Source organism: Oryctolagus cuniculus, chromosome 21, assembly GCF_051225735.1.
Source record: "Oryctolagus cuniculus isolate XC-2025 breed Fujian yellow rabbit chromosome 21, ASM5122573v1, whole genome shotgun sequence".
NCBI lineage: Eukaryota > Metazoa > Chordata > Mammalia > Lagomorpha > Leporidae > Oryctolagus > Oryctolagus cuniculus.
In genome coordinates, this window is record NC_142887.1 from 38,181,526 (window position 1) to 38,198,501 (window position 16,976).

General features: G+C 39.2%; 1 pseudogene; it reads left to right on the forward strand.

Moving 5' to 3' along the window:
* Positions 1–2,055: 2,055 nt before the first annotated feature.
* LOC138848353 (U6 spliceosomal RNA) lies at positions 2,056–2,122 on the forward strand (annotated as a pseudogene).
* The last annotated feature ends 14,854 nt before the right edge of the window (positions 2,123–16,976 follow it).

A 16,976-nucleotide genomic window follows, 5' to 3' on the forward strand; every position in this document is an offset into this window, starting at 1 on the left:
TTATCTTAGTTTAATTTTTGTTATTTATTTGAAAGAGTTACAATAGAGGTAGAGACACAGAGAGGTCCTCCATTAGCTGGTTCGCTCTACAGATGACTACAAAGGCCAGAGTTATGCCATTCTGAAACCTGGAGACAGGAGCTTCCTCTGGGTCTCCCTCATGGGTGCATGGGCCCAAGGACTTGGGCCATCTTCTACTGCTATCCCAGGAGATAGCAGAGAGCTGTATTGGAAGAAGAGCAGCTGGAACTAGAACTGGCACCCAAATGGGATGCTGGCCCTTCAGGCCAGGGCTTTAACTCACTGCACAACAGCGCCAGCCCCAATTTTTATCCTTTTTAAGGAATGACCATACTGTTCTGCATAACATCTGTACTAACTTGTGTTTTCACCTACCATATATGGTGGTTTTCTTTTCCCATGTGCTCTCTAGCATTTGTTATTTTTTATCAGTTTGGCATAAAAATGATATAGTATTGTTCATGTTTTTGTGTATTTTGAAATCAGTTAATTTGTTTATTAAATCTTTATTATTTGAAAGGTGGATTTAGAGAGAGAGGGAAAGACATAGATAGCTTTCATCTGCTGGCTCACACCCCAGAGAGTTTCAACAGTTGAGCCTGGGGCATGCTGGAGTCAGGAGCTTCATCCAAGTCTCCCACATGAGTGGCAAGGACCTGAGTCCTTCGTCCATCTTCTGCTGGTTTCCCAGGTGTTTAGCAGTGAGCTAAATTGGAAGTGGAGATTCCTAAACTCAAAGTGGAACTCAGATGTTATGCTGGCCTCACAGATTGCAGCTTTCCCCACTTGGCCACAATGCCAGCCCCTCTATCAATTTAATTCCTCAAAAATAGCTCAGTAATGTTGGCATCTATCTCATTTTGTTTTTTCTCTGTTATTATTCAACTTATTGATGTCTTATTTTTGTTCACATTATTCCTCTCAATTGCTCTACCTGAGGTGAGTAGGGCTGCTGTGTTGCTTAAATGAAGTGTATGCTTTAGATTACTCATTTAATGAGTGCATGTCATTCACATAGCACTTCACTGAAGTTCTACTATGTCCCAAATCCTCTTCTAGGCACAGAATTTAGACCACTTTTCTCTTAGGCCCAGATCTTGCCTTTAACATACTACTTGGAATTTAGTAGCTCATGAAATCTGCAGACTGCATAAATGAATGAATATTTTGAGGGCTGTGCTTTTGTGGAGGAACTTCATAGGAGACCGAAGGAATAAAATAAATCAAAAGTATCCACAGTATATAGAATGTATACTATTTTACAAGTCACAGAGAAGAAGAAGAAGAAGGAAAGTAGTAAGACTAGAAAGTTTGTGGCAAGACTAACAGGCGCTGGTCAAGAACTTAATAAGCACATTAGGAAAGCAGTAAGGTTTCTTTTTTTTTTTTTTTTGAGGAAAAGTTTTTATTTCTAGTGATGAAATTGGCTACAGAACATTATGAAAGTTTAAAAATACAAAGAGAAATTGTCTATAATTAATAGATTCAAAATTTGACAATCAGTGAATATCATTATTAGTCATTACCAACAACAGTTATTGATTTGAAAGGCAGAGTGACAGGAAGAGGGAACCACTGCTTCACTCCCCAGACACTTGCAATAGCCAAAGCTTGACCAAGCCAAAACCAGGAACTGGGAATTCATTCTGGATGTCCCATTTGGGTGCAGGGACCCAAGCACTTCTGCCATCCTCCGTCTCCTCCCAGGGTGCACACTAGCAGAAACTTGCCTCAAAGCAGAGAAGCTACCACTCAAGCCAGACATTTGTATATGGGATGTGGGTGTGTGGTGGTGATAGCAAGCCCTCATAGATAAAAAAAAAAAAAAAGACAAAGTTATTTCTATGCCAAGGAAATTACTCTGTAGTCTTTCTCTTATAAACTACGTATTGCTGAACCTAGATAATTTTTCCTTTATTTAACAATGACATGAAAATGTCAGTTGAGTTGGCTTTCCTGAAGACCTTGTTTCTTGAATATTAGTGGCTAGTTGAGATAAATTCTTTTCATCTCTTTCTCGCTTCGGCAGCACATGTGCTCGCTTCGGCAGCACATATACAAAATTGGAACGATACAGAGAAGATTAGCATGCCCCTGCGCAGTAAGGTTTCTTTACCTCCCTGTAGACTCTGCTCTCCAGAGGTGAACAGGGTCCTCTAAACCCACTTGCTGCACACACAAACACCTGAGTGTTGTATTCTCCCACAGGTGTTGGAGACTGATATGGTGTTCTGATTTATATTTACATAATGGCTAGTGACATCGGGCATATTCACATGTTTTGACCATTTACATTTCTTCTGAGAAATGTCTGTTCAGATCCTTGCCTGTTTCTTCACTGTATTTTTTGGAGTTTTTCCAATTCATGTAAATGTTCTGGAAATCTGTAAACATTCAGAGTTTTAATTTTTCCTGCCATCTGTTCATTGTATCTACACTCTGATGTTTACTTTGTTGTGAAGAAGTATCTTAGTTGGATATACTCAAATGTCTCTGTTTTTATTTTTGTGACTATTGCTATTGGAATCTTACCCAAAAGCTATTGTGTGTTGACAATATTTAGAGTTTCCCTATGTTTACTTGGGTTTGGGTCTTATGATTACATTTTAATTCACTGTGAGTTCACTTTCACATAGTGTAAGAGATGTTGGAGTCTCTTTTCAGGCTTCTACATATGGATAATCAAGTTCCTCTGCACCACTTGTGAAAGAGATTCTTCTTTCTCCAGTTCATTTTAGTTCCTTTGTTAAATATGAGTTGCTGGTAGAAATTTGGGTTTATTTCTATGCTACCAAGTCTTTTCCATTGAACTATGTGTCTGTTATTATATCAGTGCTAACACTTCTTCTTCTTTTTTTTTTTTTTGCAGTATATTTATTTGAAAGGCAGAGTTACAGAGAGGTAGAGGCAGAGAGAGAGAGAGGTCTTCCATCCACTGGTTTACTCCCCAAATGGCCACAATGGCCGGAGCTCTGTTGATCTGAATCCAAGTGTCAGGAGCTTCTTCCAGGTCTCTATGCAGGTGCAGGGGCCCAAAGACTTTGGCCATTTTCTACTTTTTTCTCAGGCTATACCAGAGAGGGGTATAAGAAGTGGAGCAGCTGGGAAACATACTGGCACCCATATGAGATGCCAGCACTGCAGACGGTGACTTTACCTGCTTTGTCATAGTGCTGACCCCTGTAATATGTCTTAAAATATGGTGTGATGTCTCCAGCTTTTTTTTGCTTTATAATATTGCTTTAGATGTTAAGCATCTCTCATGTTTCTATGTGAATTTTAGCATCATTTTTTCTAGCTCTGAGAACATCGTTGGTATGTTGATTGGGATTGCATTGAATTTGCAAATTGCTTTTGGTAGTATGGATATTTTGGTATTATTCTTCCCATTCACAAACATAAGTTTTCTGTGAGACTGTCAAAAAGCCTTGACAAAAATTGGACTTTATTACACAAAAATTCATCACTTTTTGGGATCATTCAAATCCATAATTTTGCACTAATATTTGATAAATAATTAAAGACTTTGAGCATTTTAGTAGGAGAAATTAAAATATTTATCAATTTATTCAAATATTGTTTAGATGTGATATTCAAATATTGTTTAGAGCCATTGTCTGTATTCCCTCTAAATTATGATCTTTTTGCTTTTTGCCTGTTAAACTTGTCCCTTGATTCAACAACCGTTTTTAATGTAATGTAAACTGAAAATGTCATTTCATAAGCTAAAAAAATGACAAAGAAGGAAAAAGAAGGGAGGGAGGTTGAGTATATAATTATGTTCTCCGAATTTTTTCTATAAAACATATTGAATCATTTAAAAGCTAATTAAAATTAAACTCAAAATTGGACCATTATGACCAATATTTAAAACAAGTGATTAAAAACTGTAGATGTCTTCAATTTTGATTATCATTCTTCTTTAGAATATCTGAAAGAAATCCAGTTTCTCACTTTAAAATATACCAGTGTGTTAGAATTTAGTATTAAATGACTTTGTTTAAAAGTGTTATTTAATCTATTGCTTTAAGTAGTAATACTATGGCCATTGTAAAACAAAATCCTTATCATTTTTCATAAAACAGGAAGGGCCTTTAAAACATCATCACTAAAAATATTAAGAGACCTAAAATATAACATTCTTAAAACCCAAGTGATACCATTCAAAATTTTCAAATATGCAGGGATAGTTCATGTCAAGTAACTAAATAATTGTGAAGTGTATATATGGAATAGCTTCTATAAATTCTTTTGGCAAGGGCTGGCACTGTGGCATAGTGGGTGAGGCTGCCACCTGCAGTGCTGGTATTCCATAGGGGCATCAGTTCAAGACCTGGCTGCTCCACTTCCTATCCAGCTCTCTGCTATGGCCTGGGAAACACTATAAAATGGTACAAGTCCTTGGGCCCCTGCAACTGCATAGGAGACCAGGAAGAGGCTCCTGGTTCCTGCCTTCCAGTCAGCACAGCTGCAGCCATGGAGGCCAACTGTGGAGTGAACCAGTGAATGGAAGACCACGCTCTCTGCCTCTCCTTCTCTCTCTGTGTAATTCTGACTTTCAAATAATATAAATAAATCTTTAAAAAATTCTTTTGGCAAATAGATGAAGCTATTTGTTATACATTTCAAATAAATAGCAAACATACTAGAAAAATATATTGAATAAAATTTAAGCAACTCATAGCTATACACAGAAATTTCTCACCATAACAACATAGCAACCACTAAATTTCCAAATTCAATTTTCCACAACTTAGAATCTTTAACTCCAGAAGGAGTACAAAATTGACAGAACAGTGGCCTATGTATCAGGATACCTAATGCTAATACAGAATTATCCCTGCCACAACTTACCTATGTGACCTTGAACAATTCACTTTACTTCTCTGGGCTTGGCATTTAGCATCCTCATGTGATAAAGGAGGCTTGGATAAGATCAGTTGTACTCTATCTTGAGACTTCAATGATCTCTCAGTTTCCAAACAGGCACCTTAAAGGAAAGTAAACCTTTAGATCAAAGCTTACATTTTTAAATCTAAATATATTTTAAACTCTTTCTACAACTAGTACAAAACAACACATTCAAATGTGTACCATGCCACTTTTCAATATTTGGGAATAATTAATGCATCATTTTAGAGCATTGTCTTGAGGCCAGTGCTGTGGTGTAGCTAGTAAAGCCACTGCATGCAGTGGGGGCATCCCATATGGAGGCCGGTTCAAGTCCAGGCTGCTCCATTTTCCATTCAGCTGTCTGCTATAGCCTGGGAGAGCAGTAGGAAGTTGGCCCAAGTCCTTGGGCCCCTGAATCTGCATGGGAGACCCTGAAGAGGTCCTGGCTCCTGGTTTCAGATTGGCATATCTCTGACCTTTTAGGTCATCTGGGGAGTGAAAAAGCAGATGGAGGAACTCTCTCTCTTCCTCTTGTTCACTATCTGTGTAACTCGGACTTCCAAATAAATAAATAAATAAATCTTTTAAAAAATCAAAAGAATATTGTCTGGCACACAGTGAACCACTAAGTACAAGATATTATTAGTAATATTAGATTGAAATATTGAAATAAACTAGGCAATAAGCCTTAAGATGCAAATTAATACCAAGAAATATAATCTCAAATTTCTGTGTTCAACAAGGTAGTCTCTTTTCACTACTAACTTTATACTAAATAAGATATTTTGATATTTTGTTAAGAGTAAATTTATCGGGGGCCAGCGCCGTGGCTCACTTGGTTAATTCTCCACCTGTGGTGCTGGTATCCCTTATGGGCAAAGTGTTCTAGTCCTGGTTGCTCCTCTTTCAGTCCAGCTTTCTGCTATGGCCCGGGAAGGCAGTAGAGGATGGCCCAAGTGCTTGGGCCCTGCACCCGAATGGGAGACCAGGAGAAAGCACCTGACTCCTGGCTTTGGATGGGCACAGCTCCAACTGTGGCAGCCATCTGGGGACTGAACCAATGGAAGGAAGGCCTTTCTGATTTCTCACTGTATATAACTCTACCTGTCAAATAAAAAAAATTATTAGTTTTTCATAAAAACTGCAGTATTGAAAAAGTTCTAAAATCCCTCTAATTCTAAATGTCTGTGACTGCTAACTCATTAGCACATATTGCATTCTTTACATCTGGGTAATCATGACAATTCACTTTTAAATGATTAACAGATCTGCTGTTATATATAAATACATGCTTTTCCGAAAATCATACAATAAGCAGGCTACATACTTTACTTCAAGTAGAACTGCCATATCCAGTCCTACAATTGTAAATAAGACAGTTTCAATTGTTCAGCATTATCAATTATAAATTCCAATCGTGTAGCAATACTCATAAGAATTTAGGGGGCCGATGCTGTGGAGTAGCAAGTAGAGCTGTGGCTTGCAGTGCTGACATTCCAATTGGGTGCCAGTTCAAGTCCTGGCTACTCAAATTACTATCCATCTTTTTAGGCAAGTAAGACTTACTATCCAGCAGTAGAGGATGGCCCAGGCCCTTGGGCTCCTGCACCTGCATAGGAGACCCAAAAGAAGCTGCTGGCTCCTGGCTTTGGATTGGCAGAGCTCCAGCCATTGTGGCCAAATGGGGAGTGAACCAGCGGTTGGAAGACTGCTCTCTCTCTCTCCTTCTCTGTGTAACTCTGATTTTCAAGTAAAATAAATGATTTTTTTTAAAAAAAGGATGAAATAAAAAGGAAGATGAAGATTACAAAATTGTTTAATTTTTTTAATAAATATAAATTTCCAAAGTACAGCTTTTGGATTACAGTGGCTTCCCCTCCCCCAAAACATCCCTCCCACCCATAATCCTCCTATTTCCTGCTTCCTCTCCCATCCCAGAAGATTACAAAATTGTATGAAGGACATTTGTACAGTAAACAAATATACTGATTTCCAATGCAATATTTGAATACTTGAAGCAGGAAGGCTAAGTACTTCTTTGCCAAAATAACATGTTTTCTCCAGTGTAAAACCCATTTGCCATCCCAATACACAAAGGGATTTGGGGCAAGAAGGAAAAAAGAAGTCCACACATGCAGAAATTTTAAGCAAAACAAAATAGAGAATGTATTTAGTTTCATGTAAATCACATGAGAATTAATAGTATTCTACCAATTTGCAACAAATATTTTTAACTTTAATGAATGAATGAACTTTCAGTTACATAGCAGGAAACTTCTACCCTCTCCCATAAAACTGAAAGAGAAACTTTTTAAAAGTAAAAACTGATGAAAGAATTCTGCAATACATGTTAATGTTAAGTAGCCCAGCAGAGTTTATTTAGAAATACAAACACACACACAGAAAATAAATACATTAAAATCTTACTGAATAGGTCAGTAATAGTTCAGGATCCAATATGTGTGCAAAAGATTCTGGATTTCCCAGTCACTTTGTATAGGAAATGATGTGCTTTGCTATGTAGCATGTAACTTTAGATTCCTGAACACCTCCACTTTGCTTCTTACCCTGAATCCCAGCAAATACAGGAACACAGCTGTTGAGTCATTCATTTTCTGGATTTGAGAATATCAAAGAATTAATGAGTATAGAAAGTTGTACAGCAGAGACCAAGAATGTCCAAGGGAGGTCACGTAAATCAATTGAACAAGTCAAACTACTATGAATGTATACTGAATGCTCTGTTTTTAATATGTCTTACTTACCTAAAAAGACATGAGGGCTATTGCTCTCTCTCTTAATACAACTAAGGAGAAGATATCACCAATGCTCAAGAAAAATGAATACACAGCAGAGCTAATACAAAATCCCCAAATTCCAAAATAGAAAAACTGGATATGCACTCCTTACACACACCCTGAAGTGGCAATGAAGTAGAACAAATCTAAAATTAGAAAAAAATCTTTTTTTAAAAGATTTATTTATTTATTTGAAAGTCAGAGTTGCACAGAGAGAGGCAGAGAAGAGAGAGGGGTCTTCCATCCACTGGTTCTCTCCCCAGTTGGCTGCAATGGCCAGAGTTGTGCCAATCCAAAGCCAGGAGCAAGGAGCTTCTTCCAGGTCTCCCACATGGGTGCAGGGGCCCAGGACTTGGGCCATCTTCTACTGCTTTCCCAGGCTATAGCAGAGATCTGGATCCATATGAGATGCCAGCACTGCAAGTGGTGGCTCTACCCACTATGCCACACCACTGGCCCTGAAAATTCTTGTCAAATTAAGAACATTTAACCTTTGTTTTAGAGTGCATTATTAAAATATCTAAACTGGGGGAATACATAATTTCTTTCTTTAGAAATCAGAAGAGAAAAAGAACACTTCAAGCCTACTGTGACACCACACAGAAGGAATGGAGAATCATGATCTCAATTAGCCTAGGGACAGAATAAAAGGGAGGGAAATAGGAACAACAGAATTAAGATGAATAAGCTTTGACAGCTGAGGGAATCTGAATGTAAAGAAAAGGCATGCAGTTAACTGAAACAATAGAGATAAGTCTTAGAGGAAAAAACATTGTTAAGTCATATTAATGGGGCCAGAGCTGTGACTTAGTAAAGTAAAAAAAAAAATCTAAAATTTGTTTTTAAATTATATAATTAAAAAAGATAAAAAAGATGTTCAATCTTAAGTCTCTACAGCATAAGATATACATCAATTTTCCCAGGTTCTATTTGCATTTATTAACAAAGTTTCATGGGTGTAATCACTAAAGTGGCTCCAATAAGTCTTTTTATAAAAATTATTTTTTATTTTGACAGGCAGAGTGGACAGTGAGAGAGACAGAGAGAAAGGTCTTCCTTTTTCTGTTGGTTTACCCCCTAGTGACCGCTGCGGCCAGTGTGCTGCAGCTGGCACATGGCACTGATCCAAAGCCAGGAGCCAAGTGCTTCCTCCTGGTCTCCCATGCAGGTACGGGGCCCAAGCACTTTGGCCATCCTCCATTGCACTCCTGGGCCATAGCAGAGAGCTGGACTGGAAGTGGAGCAACTGGGACAGAATCTGGCTCTCCCAGCAGGACTAGAACTTGGTGTGCCTGCACCGCAGGTGGAGGATTAGCTTATTGAGCCATGGAGCCTGCCTCCAATAAGTCTTAACCTGGGATGCAACTAAATTTAACAAGGATACTCAATAGGAATTTTAGAAGAATTCCAAAATATGTATCAGAATAAAAATAAATACTTTACTTGGTACATCTCATTTTAACTATACTATTGTCTAAATTTCCAAATATCAGATGTACTAAAAAAATCCCCAAAGCAGCAGAGTTGGTCCGACATGATGAGGAATAAAATAAAGAAAATGAGAATTCGCAGATCCCAGATTAAAATAACCAAGAAGGCCCAATAAAAGAAAACTCAATGTCTTCATACACTAACATTTATTACCTCAGATTTATTTAACAAAAAGGTGATTATTCCAGCTACATCCCATTAGGTAGCCCAATTTTACCTGCTAAATCCATTTAAAAAAAGCACCTCATGATATATTACTAAAATCATATTGCTATATGCCATCCACCATGTCCACTGTACCTTATACCTAATGTTAACAGATCTGATGAAAATCAGTAGATAAATGATGTGTCTTAACCACGTGTGGGAAATGTCTTTTGTTCAACGTTTTTCCAAAAACCCCTCAGTCTCAGTTTGCCTTCACCTTGAAAAGACACTTCTGAGGTTTACTAATTAGTCCAGCTTCTTTGGGCCTCCCTCCAATGAAAGGGGCTAAAATCCATCAAAATAAACTCTAGGCACTGTCCTTGTGCTCCCAGTGACTTTTTCACTCTAGGGGCTCACAAACCTTCTAAATTCTTTAGATCACCTGTGATGTCCATTAGTTCTCAAAGACTATGATGCAAGTAATTTCCCCTCTTGGAACCTTGTTATTAACTGTGCTGTATGAGAAATGAAGTCTCCTACACACCTTGTGCTTACGATTCTCCAAACCATGTTGCCTGCTAGGACTTTGGCCATGAATATAGGACAGCAATACCTGAACATGATTACTGAGATCTCCTTAATAAAGGATAGACTGGGGCCAGCACTGTGGTGCAGTGGTGTAATCCTTTACCTGCAGTGCTGGCACCCCATATGAGCACCAGTTCTAGTCCCCATTTCTCCTTTTCCCATCCAGCTCTCTGCAATAGCCTGGGAAAGCAGTAGAAGCTGTTCCAAGTGCTTTGGTCCCTGCCAAAATGTGGGAGACCTGGAAGCTCCTAGCTCAGATTGGCCCAGCTGCAGACATTGCAGTCATTAGGGGAGTAAATGAGCATATGGAAGACCTTTCTCTCTGTCTCTTCCTCTCACTGTCTGTAAGTACACCTGTCAAATACGTAAATACATTCTATATATATATATATTTACATTTATTTATATATATTTATGTATATAAATATATTCATATATAAAATATATTATGCTTTATCATATATTATATAATATATAATAATTATAAACAGATAATATTATATAATTTATTATAACTATTATATATATCATATATATATATTATTGAGATGACTTCAATAGCCAGAGTGTGGCCAGGTTGAAGCCAGGAGCTCCTCCTCCAATGTGTGTGGCAGCAACCCAGGCACTTGGACCATCTTTCACTGGTTTTTCAATCCATTGGTATGGAGCTGGATCAGAAATAATTATATATTTATATATAAATAAATTCATATATAATATTTATATATAATTATATATTATATATTTATGATAATTATATGTAATTCTATATTATGTATAGAAATATATAATATAATATATATTATAATATATAAATATATATATGATGGATCAAAATGCGGCATTCTCCATTTGGCAGAAGAGACAGGCTCCAATATCTACTGTCTATGTCAGTATGTCAGTATAATGCAGGAGGTAACCCCTCTACCAAATAAGAAAAGCTATTTCAGTTCAGCTGGACATCATTCTGCTGACTGTTGACCTTATTACTGTTAGTCTGGATGCTTTCATTGGTTGCAATCCAGAGACCCAATTTTCCCATAGATATAAACATCAGCAAACATGAAAATTTGGTAAGAAAAGCTTAAACTGAGAGTTATGATTAATAACTATTTTAACAAAATTTCTCAGAACCCATCTAATCCAAACCTTGGACAATTGGGAGCTGTTGTACTTGGCCCACCCATAATTGAAATGGATTCTAAATCCTTCAACTGCAAGGAGAGTATCATAGACATTAATGCTCCAAACGGATCCAGTTCCCTGCTAATGTGTCTGGAAAAGCAGCACAGGGTGACTCAAATATTGGGGCTCCTGCACCCATGTGAGAGACCTGGAAGAAGCCCCTGGCTCCTGATATCAGTCTGGCCTAGCCACAGTCACTGCAGCCATTTGAGGAGCGAACAAACCAGGAGGAAGATCCATCTCTCCCACTCTCTCTTTCTAGTGCTGCCTTTCAAATTCATAAATAGACCTTTAAGAAAGTCGATCACTTCAATAAATTTGTCATTGCTCAGTCATGATTACTTTTACTACCTTAAATTCTTTTTCAAAAGATTTATTTATTGGAAAGGCAGAAAGAGGAGCTGGTGGTTGTGGTGCAGTGGACAAAGTTGCTATCTGTTACATTGGCATCCTCTACGTGCACCAGTTCAAGTACCAGCTATTCCATTTCTGATCCAGCTCCTTAACAATGGACTGAAAAAGCAGGGAAAGTTGGCCCAAGTGCCTGGGATGCTGCCACGCACATCGGAGGAAAAGCTCCTGGCTTCAACCTGGCCACACTCTGGCTATTAAAGTCATCTCAAAAATGAATTAGGTGGTGGAAGATTTCTGTCTCTCCCTCTCTCTGTAACTCTTTCAAATAAGTAATTAAATATTTTAATATGATAAAAAATGGCAGAGAGACACAGAGACAAAGAGAGAAGGAAAGAGAAGCAGAGAGATCTCCCATCTGCTGGTTCACTTTCTATATGGCTACCACTGTGCAAGACCAGGTTTCAAGTCCCCATTGAGGTTACAGTTCTCCAAATTAGATGACAAGAAGGAAAGAATTTGAGCTATTATCCATTGCTTCCCAGGGATATTAACATGAAACTGATTTGGAAGTGGAGTACCCAAAACTCAGATTAGCACTGCAATATATGATGCGGGCATCTGTTGTGATGGTTAACAAATTGGAAAACCTAGAGGAAAAATCAACAGATTCCTGGACATACACAATATACCTAAATTGAGTCATGAAGACACATAGAAAAGCTAAACAAATCAAAAACCAAGACAGAGATTGGATGAGTAATAAAGACCCTCCCAACAAGGAAAAGTCCAGGATCAGACAGCCTCACTATTGAATTCTACAAGTCTTTTAAAGAACTAATGCTTCTCAAACTATTCAACACATTTGAAAGAGAGACAATCCTCTCAAACTCCTTCTATTAATCTGACAATGACTCATTCTATCATTTATTTATACATAATGTTGAGAAAATCAGAAGTATTTGTTAGGACTTCTGCTAAAATGCACTAGATTTATAATTTTTAAATACATCTTTCCTAGATGTAATGCAGTCCTTTGCTACTTTAGAGTATCAGAAATTTAAAATGTTGGACTGGTGCTGTGGTGGAGCAGGTTAACACCCTCGCCTGAAGCTCCAGCATCCCATATGGGGGCCGGTTCAATACTCAGCTGCTCCACTTCTGATCCTGCTCTCTGCTATGGCCTGGCAAAGTAGTAGAAGATGACCCAAGTCCTTGGGCCCCTGTACCGATCTGGGAGACCTGGAACTAGCTCCTGGCTCCTGGCATCGGATCAGCACAGCTATGGCAGTTGCAATCAATTAGGGAGTGAACATCAGATGGAAGACCTCTCTCTTTCTCTCTGGTTCTCCTCTCTGTCTGTAACTCGACTTGTAAATAAATAAATAAATAAATCTTTAAAACAATTAAGAAATTTAAAAAGGGAAAAGTTTTTAAAAAATGTATTTCTTTATTGTGAGGCAGAGTGACAGATATAGAGAGGAAGAGAAAGAGAGGTCTGCTATCCACTGGTTCACCCCTAAATGGCCAGAATGGCTGGAGCTGGGCCGATCTGAAGCCAGGTGCCAGAAGCCAGGAGTCAGCAGCTTCCTCCAGGTCTCTCACATGGGTGCAGGGGCCCAAGCACTCAGGGCATATTCCACTGCATTCCTAGGCCATTAGCAAAGAGCTGGATTGGAAGTGCAGGAGCAGGGACTCAAACTGGTGCCCATGTGGGATGTTGGTGCTGCAGGTGGATGCTTAATCTACTATGCCACAGAGTGGGCCCAGGGAAAGGTTTTAGGAAGACATCTTTCATGTAGACTAGGCTGCAATATTGCAAGGTAAGGTTTAGCTTTTATTTCCACACATCAGTATTCATCTTTTAGCAACTATAAATACTGAATATCATACATATAGACATAAATATAGGTAACTGCAGATTTTGTTGTCATTCTTTCTAATTCTCTTTTAATGTCTGCTAATAGGCCATCTTATGGATTATTATATTGATGTTATCTGTACACAACCATCAGGCATTTCCACTGTTGAATGTGTTTATGTGTACAGGTAATTTTGTTTGTGTGTACATGAATGCACATTAGATGGAGATAGCACTGACAGTAATAATGTGAGAAATCCTAATGCTGATTTCAAACTTTCTATCCTCCGCAGAGATGGCTGTCATTGAAGTAGACCACAGGGCCCCTTTGCTGTTGTGGACTGAAATGTGCCTCCCTAAAACTCAAACACTGAAGTGCTAACCACCAACATAACTCTACCTGAAGAAAGTGCTTTTAAGCAGATCAAATGATAGATGTGTCTGTCACATCAGAGAAGGGCTTCTGGAAGAATCGAGCCTATTAGCACCTTGATCTGATATTTTCAAGCTCTACAACTCTGAGAAGTAAAATTCCATGATTTAAATCATATTCTCTGTGGTATTTTCTTAGCAAATTAATATATCCTCATTTCTGCTAGCATTTTCTGCTGTCATCTAGAAGGTCCTCGTGATTAACAGAGAAATATAGAAAGTAAAAACTATGATTTTAGATTACCAAGCACCTACTAACATAAAAAAGATATCCCAGAAGCAACCTACTACCATCCTCCAGGACCCAGAAAAAAAAAATACAGGAATGAGTCAAGTTGTGGGGCAGTAGAAAAGTGAATAATGAAAGATCACAGCAGAAGTAAATAAGGAAGGGTTTGATGCTGTGGTGTAGTAGGTTAATGCCTTGTCCTGCTGTGCATGTATCCCATATGTTGTTGCTCGAAGACCAGGTTCTCCACTTCCAATCCAGCTCCCTACTAATGCACCTGGGAAATTGGTGGAAGATGGACCATGTTCTTGGGTGCTGGCACCCACATGAGAGACTTGGAAGAAGCATCTGGCCTTTCAAATAAAGAAATCTTAAAAAAAATAGAAGCAGTGTTAGCACTGTTGGAAAAACAGACACATAGTTCAATGGAAAAAATAGGCAGCTGAAATAAACTGACTTTTCTACAGCCAACCCCTATTTAATAAAGGAAAGAAAACAAACAGGAGAAAGAAGAATCCCCTTAGCAAATGGTTTAAAGGAAAGTGATTATCCATATGTAGAAGCCTGAAAAGATACCCCAACACCTCATACACTATGTAAAAGCAACTCAAGGTTAATTAAAAGTCTAAATATAAAACCAAAACCTTGAGAGCTTGTTTTGAGGTTCTAGCAGGGGAGCGCAGCTACTCGTATACCCTTGACCGAAGACCGGTCCTCCTCTAGCGGGGAAGGTCGTCCTCTTCGACCCAGCACGCAGCTTCAGGAGGAACGCACATGGAGTGGTGAGGGAGGAAGGGGACACCCGCCTAGCCAGCCAGATCAGCCGAATCAACCCTGGCGATCAATGGGGTGACAGATGTCGCAGCCAGATCGCCCTCACATCCTGAGTTCATGCCGGAGCTGAGGGAAGGAAGCAATGCCGTCAGATCTGGCCGCTCTGCGGGAGTCTGAGGAACAACTCACACCAGGTGGCCGCCGTTCCGTCGTCATGGGTAAAGGAGACCCCAACAAGCCAAGGGGCAAAATGTCCTCCTATGCCTTCTTCGTGCAGACGTGCCGGGAAGAGCACAAGAAGAAACACCCTGACTCTTCGGTCAATTTCGCAGAATTCTCTAAGAAATGCTCGGAGAGATGGAAGACCATGTCTGCAAAGGAAAAGTCCAAGTTTGAAGATATGGCAAAAAGTGAAAAAGCTCGTTATGACAGGGAGATGAAAAATTACGTTCCTCCCAAGGGTGATAAGAAGGGAAAGAAAAAGGATCCCAATGCTCCTAAAAGACCACCATCTGCCTTCTTTCTCTTTTGCTCTGAACATCGCCCAAAGATCAAAAGTGAACACCCTGGCCTGTCCATTGGGGACACTGCAAAAAAATTGGGTGAGATGCGGTCTGAACACTCAGCCAAAGATAAACAACCATATGAACAGAAAGCAGCTAAGCTAAAGGAGAAATATGAAAAGGATATTGCTGCATACCGTGCCAAGGGCAAAAGTGAAGCGGGAAAGAAGGGCCCTGGTAGGCCCACAGGCTCAAACAAGAAGAATGAACCTGAAGATGTGGAGGAGGAAGAGGAAGAAGAAGAAGATGAAGATGATGAGGAAGAGGATGAAGATGAAGAATAAATGGCTATCCTGTAATGATGAGTGTGGAGTGTGCGTGTGTGCTCAGGCAGTTGTTTTGCTAAGAATGTGAATTCAAGTGCAGCTCAATATTAGCTTCAGTATAAAAAAACTGTACAGATTTTTGTATAGCTGATAAGATTCTTTGTAGAGAAAATACTTTTTTTAAAAAATGCAGGTTGTAGCTTTTTGAGGGGCTACTACATACAGTTAGATTTTAAAGCTTCTGATGTTGAATGTTCCTAAATATTTAATGGTTTCTTTAATTTCTTGACTTGTGTATGGTAGCGCAGCAAAGTTGTAGGAATTAGTATCATTTGTAAATTTGGATTTTTTGTTAGGATGTTGCATTCTGTGTTGTTTTTTTAAAAAAAATTTTGTAATAAAATTATGTATGTTAAAAAAAAACCCAAAACCTAAGTAAACATATGAGAAACTGTAAAACATTAGCAGAGACAACAGTTTGCATAAGATTCCAAAAGCACAAGTAACAAAAATAAAATATACAAATTTGAGCATATCAAATTAAGATACATCTTCACAACAAAGTAATCAACAGAGTGAAGATACAATGGACGGAATGGCAGGAAACATTGAAAACTCTGACTATGACAAAAGATTGATAGCCAGAACATACATATATAGAACTGGAAAAACTCCAAACAAGAAGCAAAATGTACACGTAAGAAATGGGCAATGATCAGAATAGATGTTTCTCAGAAGAAGAAATCTCAATTGTCAAGACATAGATGAACATGCCCAATATCACTAGCCATTAGGGAAATGTAAATCAAAACCAATAGCAGACTCCATCTGTGGGAGAAGACAATGCTTGGGTTTTCATTTGTGCAACAAGTGGGTTTAGAGGACCCTGTTCACCATTAGAGGGCAGAGTCTACATGGAAGTAAAGAATCCTTAATACTTTCCTAATGGGAGAAGAGGAAGCCTGAGACCTCGCAAGCGGGAAGTGGTCCAGAAACTGCTCAGGTGTGGGTGTAGGTGGCTGAGCAACAGGCAGTCCTGCCTTGATTCCCCACAAAGATACAGGGGAAACCCTTCTGGATGGAGCAGGCGTGAATCGGAGGACCTACTGGGAGAACAAGGTCGCCCACCGCGCGGAAGCCAAGTCGCGGGACCCAGACGCAGAAGCCCCAGGGTCTGCGCGACAGTGCTCCAAGGGGAGTGCATGCCACACAGACAACAGCGGGGAGACTTGGGACGCTCAGGGCTCCGAGTCCACACATCGGCGCTGGAAGGGGAGGTGAGCTCAATAACCCGAGACATTGGTGGGGAAACGGGGGTCAGAATCTAGAGGGGGGCCGGAAAGTGCAGCAAACTCACTACCGGAAAGAAGGAAAAAA